Source organism: Otolemur garnettii, unplaced genomic scaffold (genome assembly GCF_000181295.1).
Source record: "Otolemur garnettii isolate 467f Iridium unplaced genomic scaffold, OtoGar3 scaffold00083, whole genome shotgun sequence".
NCBI lineage: Eukaryota > Metazoa > Chordata > Mammalia > Primates > Galagidae > Otolemur > Otolemur garnettii.
Window position 1 is genome coordinate 8,038,274 of NW_003852478.1, and position 6,976 is coordinate 8,045,249.

Here is a 6,976-nt window from a genome sequence, read left to right on the forward strand (position 1 = left end):
ATGGCCAGCTGACACCTGAGGCAAGCAGGGCGGCAGCTTCTGAGGATCAGTTGCTTGCTTCTGAGAGCAGCCTGGGATGAGGTGGTATCTCTTCTGCCGCCTTCATTATCAAGTTGGGACCAGCTGCAGCCATGCTGCTCCCTGTGTGATGCTGAAAAGGCCATAGAAGACAGAAAAGTGGAGGGATGGGGACACCTGGGCCCCTGCTGGCATCATACAGCTGCTGACCCAGAGCAAGGCTGGAACCCACCCTACCACTGTACTTGCTGTGATGTGAGGGGATGCATTTTCTTATTGTTTAAACCAGTGATTCCTCACTTTCACTGGGTCTCAGAATCCTTAGGATCATCTAAACACTACTGATCCCCAGGTTTTCCTAATATAAAGTCAGGGCCTTTAGCGGGTTTTCTGTTAATTACATCTAACAACATCTGACTGTGGGCGGCGCCTGTAGCTCAGTGAGTAGGGCGTAGGCCCCATATACCGAGGGTGGTGGGTTCAAACCCAGCCCCAGCCAAGCTGCAGCAAAAAAGCCAAACTGCAACAAAAAAATAGCCGGGTGCTGTGGTGACACCTGTAGTCCCAGCTACTCAGGAGGCTGAGGCAAGAGAATCACCTAAACCCAAGAGTTGGAGGTTGCTGTGAGCTGTGACGTCACAGCACTCTACCCAGGGTGATAGCGTGAGGCTCTGTCTCAAAAAAAATCTGACTGAGATGAACACTTCTGGGGACATCTCCACCATTGTTTTCCTCAAACTTCCAAGGCAGAGATTTGCTCTGAGGTAGGTTTTTTCTGGGACTGAGGTCTTGGTTTCTAAAGTGCACCATTATTAATTTCTGTTCGTTAGCTTTGTGGCTAAGCAAGGGAGGCCTGGAGCAGGGAGCACCCAAGTCAGCAAGGCTGTGCTGGGAGGGAAGCACCACTCACTCCTCCTAGCTCATCAGTTGCCACTGTGTGTGATTTAAGACTGCCTAGCATTAAATTTTTATTTTTATTTTTTTTCAGAGTTCAACTTTTTACTGAACACATTATAAAAGAGATTTAGTCAAAAGACCAAAGCCCATGTCATCATAAGCTTCCTCAGATTCTTTTTTCTTTGTTTCCACTTTCTTCTCCTCAGCTGGGGCACTGGCCAGACCAGGTCCACCAGCCCTTACATTGCAGATGAGTCTCCTGATATTGACATTGGCCAGGGCCTTTGCAAACAAGCCAGGTCAAAAAGGCTCAACATTTACACCAGCTGCTTTAATGAGGGCACTGATTTTATCCTCCATGACCGTCACTTCATCATCATGCAGAATGAGGACCCAGTAGATGGCAGGAAAGCTCGGAGATGGAGGCCATGGCCTGGGTGAGTACTGGGATAGCGCTGCTGGACACAGGGTTGGGTGCCAGATGAAGTGAGGGCCTCACCCCAATGTGGCCTTAGCTTCTTTGGAAGGACTGAGCACTTTGGCAGTCCCTGAGGAAAGAGCCGGTATTAAATTTCTCAGAAGTGTGTTAAACCACGCAAAACTGGTGCCAGGTGACTTTAGATATTTGTAATGAATATTGGAAGTCTACTGTAATGAATAAAACTTCCGCAGTCAATTAATAGAAGTGTTTATTTTATGTTTTTAAAAATACTTGGTAAAATGTTGCCTTTAATATGACACTCTCACTATATATTTTGGCAATCGTTGGATTTGGGTACAACTGTCAAATGAATTCAGTATTCAAATATGTTGTGGTGTTGATCAGTATACTGCAAAAGGTACAGGGCTCTAAAATCTTCACACATCGAATTTTTACAAAGCCAATGAGCTTCAAAAATATTTTCTGATGCAATATATTCCTAAAATCACTCTTAGCAAGAAGGCGATTATAAATACAGTAGACTCCCCCATAGCTGGCCACCACCCTACACTGACCACTTCCTCAAGCTGACCTAATTTTCACAGACCAGACTTGTACCACATGCACATAGCAGTACAGTAGGCCTAGTTCCTTATGTTGACCAGTTTGAGTTCAACAAGCTCTTAGGATAACTGCTACAAGCATCAATTCTTAATACAGACCACTGAAAACACCAGGTCTGAACAGTTGAAGGACAAATGGCGGTAACAAAGCTGTCTCTCAAAGTCAATAGTGAAAAAAAAAAAAAAAATCAGAGTCCCAAGAAGAATGATAACTTTCAAACTGGTCCTGCTCACTGGTTACCAGGCCTAGGAGCACACTGGTCCCAGGAGGCCACTCTCCACCTTCCAGGCCTGACCCTTCCCGCTCTGAGCTACACAATTAGCACAAGCTGTGGGCTGCCAATAAAACATAATAAGCCAGAGCAGAAAGGCACAAGATCACTGTGGGAACCCAGTCAGGCCCTCCACACTGCTGATGGTTTTCGTGCCATTGCACAGCGAGGAGGTTAATAACTGCAGTGGTTTATCTCAAGGCGCCCCGCTGCTTTTAGTGCTTAACTCAAATGTAATGCTCCTCAGCTCTGCCAGTAGACAGGAGGGAGAGCTTTATCAGAGAATGTAAAGATGGCTTTGTGATTATTATTCTGCCTCAGGGCAAAGCTGCCCTTAAGTGCCCCCACCAACTCCTGGTGGGGCCTTATCTCCTGAAGGCTCTGGAAACTAGTGCCCGAGCATTTAGAAGATTTCTGTCTGCAGCTACACCCCCTCCTTCCCCAATGCACTTTTTAAAAATTTAATACTGGGCTGTCTTAAATCACACAAAATGGCAATTGATAAGATAAAAGGGGTAGGCTACAGCTTTCCTCCCAGCATGGCCTTGCTGACCGGGGCACTCCCTGCTCCAGGCCTACCTGGTCCTTGCTTTGTGTCTACAAAGCCACTTTCCTTCCATCCTACATCTACTGCACAAACTCTGCCATCCACTATGCTAAATGTATGAGACAGTCCTACCGTCCCTTCACAGGGACTCAGCGCTTTAGGATACAAGGCCTAATTCTTGTGGACTAAGAACTCCAGCAGGCTGCAGAGGCCAGAAGTGGCCTGAAACTTACTTCTGGTTGAGTGCTTGGTGGGAGAATCATTTAAGACAAATCACTAAAGCTTCCTAAAGTGGTTCCCTCCCTAAGTATTCTCCATCACCTTAGTGGATTGCAGATCCCGCCAGCGTGTTAAAGAGAGCAGTACTGTCACAATCTGCAGTGAGTGCTGCTTGACTCTGCACGGCAGACATTTTTTGCATTGAAATATTTCTGATTGGAAGATGCATGGAGTGAAGGAGTGAAGGAGAGAAAGCCACCTCACGAAAAGTTACCCTGTGTACCAGCCGTCCACCCAGAAGCACACAAACACCCCAGGGAGCCTTGCTACTGGAGAGCTAATGGGACAAGTCAAAGGAAACAGCTTTTCTCAAGATTTTACTTAAAAATCTCGTATTTTAACTTGTAGCGATCTCTCCCAGCATCCCGTCCTCACTGGGTTTTTATTTTCCTGAAAAACCACACTCTTGTAAAATTGAAAAAAATTCTAAGGTAGGATTGCAAGTACTTTTTACTGACTGTTCTGTTCTTTCCCCATCTCAAACAGTTTCCAAACATCAAAAAGTTAAGCATGACAAAAAAACACCATGAATTTCCAAAGGTTGGGCTAGACCAGCAAAGAGAAGGCGCAGGGAGCACATCATGGGGGCTCGGACGGTGTCTCTGTCGCTCACTTAAGGACGACTTGTTGGAGAATGCACAGGGAGCATCCTGGGGGCTCCAACGATGTCTCTGTCGCTCTGGTCGCCTTGTTCCCTCCTGGAGCCTTTACCGCAAACCTTTTCTAGGAGTCATTGAGACATGTTAGGATTGAACCCTAGACTATTTGTTCTGGTCCTAAATTCTGGAATCAGCTTCTGGGGTTAAAAAGCTGGATCTAGTACTTACTAACTGTACAAATTTGGACCAAAATGTCAACCTGTCTCCTGCTGGGTCCCCTCATCTGCAAATTGGTAATAACACTGGATGCTAGCACATCAAGTTGTCCTTGAAATAAGCATGAGGTAACAAGTAACAGCTGCTTACTCTGTCTAGTAAGCTCTCAGTAATTATTGATTGTTATTGTCATTATTATTTACGGATAATCAGTGACAGTACTGGGGAAGTGCAAGTGGCCATGAGGTGAAAGCCATTTAGAACTGAGACACGGTGTGTCCTTCCTCCCGACAGACGGTCAGCCCGTGCAGAGCTACGGCTCTCAGAACCGTGCGGGCATCCGCGGGCAGGTGTGGAGGGGACGGGGCTCCCCGAGACCCAGGTGCTCAGGGCAAACCATGTGGGGCACGCACAGAAACAGCAGGGGACAGCAGGGGAGTGCCCCTGAGAGGCCTCCGCCTGACCTAAAAGCCTTGGAAAGGCCGGGCCTGGCCTTGGCAGCTGTGGCCCCTCTCGCCTCTGCTTCCTCTGCCGCTGTCACAGTCCAGCGGGAGAGGACAGGTGGGGTGGACTCTGAGTAAATCAGGAGCCGCAGAGCGCCCTTCCTCCCGAGCTAATGCATCTGTGTGGGGTGACACTTAACATCGCCACTCAATGAAGACAAACCCGGAGTCCTCAGACGCCCTTCAGCAGCCCCTCCTCTCCGGGAGTGAAGTCCTGACCAGCGCCCGGTGTTAGAGGCCTGTGCAGTGTCCACAGGCCCCTTGGGAGTGGCCCAAGCAGGACCCTGCAGGGATGGCCGGCGGGGCCACAGCCAGGGCAGACACGTCCCCGCCCTCTGTCCTCAAAGCTGTCCGAGGCTCCGGACCAGACGACCCCACATCAGTGCCCCTCCCAGGTGAGCAGCGCAGCCCATGCCCACCTCATGCCCTGTGGAGCTTGACGTGCAAACCCCAGGACCACGGACACCTTCGGCCAGCGTCGCAGTGAGGGTCCAGCATACAAACACTCCAGGGAGCCTTGCTACTGGAGTGCTAATGGGACAATTCAAAGGAAACAGCTTTTCTCAAGATTTTACTTAAAAATCTCATATTTTAACTTGCAGCCATCTCCCCAGCATCCCGGCCGCGGTGCCGTGGCAGGACTGTTTCAACGCGCCTTGGGCTTCTAACTCCCCAGGAGGCCGAGGCCGCAGAGCCCAGGACTAGCCCACGTTGCTCGCTTCCCTTGGCCATCCTGATGATGGAGTCCCCTGCAGGCCAGCAGCTCCTCCCACTCACTTTCCTCAAGGAGATTCCTGGGACGTTCTTAGCCTTGGCAGACACTGAACTCACTCCTTCCCTTGGGTTATAACAATTCAGTTAAAGTGCTTGTCTTAGGAAATTCTTGCGGGGAGGGGTGCTGAGTGCAGACAGCAGAAGCCTCCCCCTGCTGAAGGGCCCGGGAGCCCAGGCTCAGCCGCCCCTGCCCAGCTGTGACTCACGGGCCACCTCCCGGCTCACCCCCCCAGACTCCGGGCCTCGGCCACCGTGTCTCAGCGCCTCTTCCTGTCTCCAGTCCGCCCAGAGCCCCAGACAAAGCAGAGGTCTGCAGTTCACGGCAAACACTGAAGCGCTGTGTATATATTTGGGCGTCATCGGTGGAAGCAGCTATTTTGAAAACAAAAAAACAACTTCCCTGCCCTCAGAAGAACTTGGTGGGCTTTTAGAAATGCCTACTTTAACCATTTGAGACTGAAACCTTGGTTATCACTTCTTGAAAAGAGAGAGGTGGATATGGCACATTCCTTTTCCTGGTTTATGTAATAAGTTTGGCATTTATTCCTTATTATGCGTCAGGCACTGTACTAAGCCCTGTACATCGTTCCCTTTACTGAATCCTTGTAGCAACCTTACCAGGTGTATGAATTATTACCTCCTTTTCACGAAGGAGGAAATTGGGGCTCAGAGAGGCTGAGTAGCCTAAATATGATCACACAGCTATTAAGGGTGGACCTGGTCAGAACACAGGTCTGTCTCATGGGAGAGCCCAGCTTCTTGGTGTCAGTACGCTCACCTGAAAGGGAACTTGGAAGCTGCCTGACCCACCTGTGGCTCTGATGCCTCAACTCCATACATCTTCTTAACACTGCTCCAACAAACTTATAAAGCAATCTCTACTTACGCCAGGGAGGGGGACTCCAAGAGGCACAATGGAAAAGGCAGTGACTGGGAATCAGACGACCCAGGGAACTTTCCTTGGAACTCTTTTCGTGCATGAAAGCACAGCCCTTGCCCTCTTAAATCAATCATGTCCAGTCTAACCATTTCCAGTTTCAAAGCCATTCTTTTTTTTGAGATAGCGTCTCATTGAGGTGCCCAGCCTAGACTGTCCTGGTGTCATCGTAGCTCACAGAAACTTCAAACTCTTGGGCTCAAGCAATCCTCCTGCCTCTGCCTCCCAAGTAGCCGAGACTATAGGCTCCTGTACAATGCCGGGTTAGTTTTTCTAATTTTTGTAGAGATGAGGTCTTGCTCTTGCTCAAGCTGGTCTCAAACTCCTGGGCTGAAGCCACCCACCCAACTTGGCCTCCCAGAGTGCTGGCATTACAGATGTGAGCCATGCACCGGGCCCATTCTTTGCATAAGACCATCCTGATCCACCTCTACAGGGCATGCCACAGCTTGCCAGGCTCCCTCTTAAATGTGGGTACGAGCTTAGAGGGTCAGAATCCAAGTGGGTCTGAGCAGTGTGGACACAGCAGGACAGTTCCCTCTTTTGTGTCCATGTGTTTCTCTAGTTACACAGCTTAAATTTCCTTCTCCTCTGTGGAAACCCCAGCGTAGCCTAAAAACAGTAAACAAAATCCCCGAGGCATTTTTGCTCTTCTTACTGGTGTTAAGGACACCAGATTAAAAACGTCAAAAATCAATTCTCTGAGATCCAACTGGCTAAAATCTTTTCACCAAATGAACAATTTTACCATCACATTCAACAGAGATTTACTGAGTGCCTACTGCTGTCAGGCCCTGTTCTAGGTGCTTGCTAGAGACAAAGCGGTGAACAACAGAGAAAACATCCTAGTACATGGAATTTCTCCAGCCACTTCTGTGTTCTTCTGATTC

General features: G+C 49.0%; 1 pseudogene; it reads right to left on the reverse strand.

Moving 5' to 3' along the window:
* Positions 1-1,029: 1,029 nt before the first annotated feature.
* LOC111726852 lies at positions 1,030-1,345 on the reverse strand (annotated as a pseudogene).
* Positions 1,346-6,976: the final 5,631 nt, after the last annotated feature.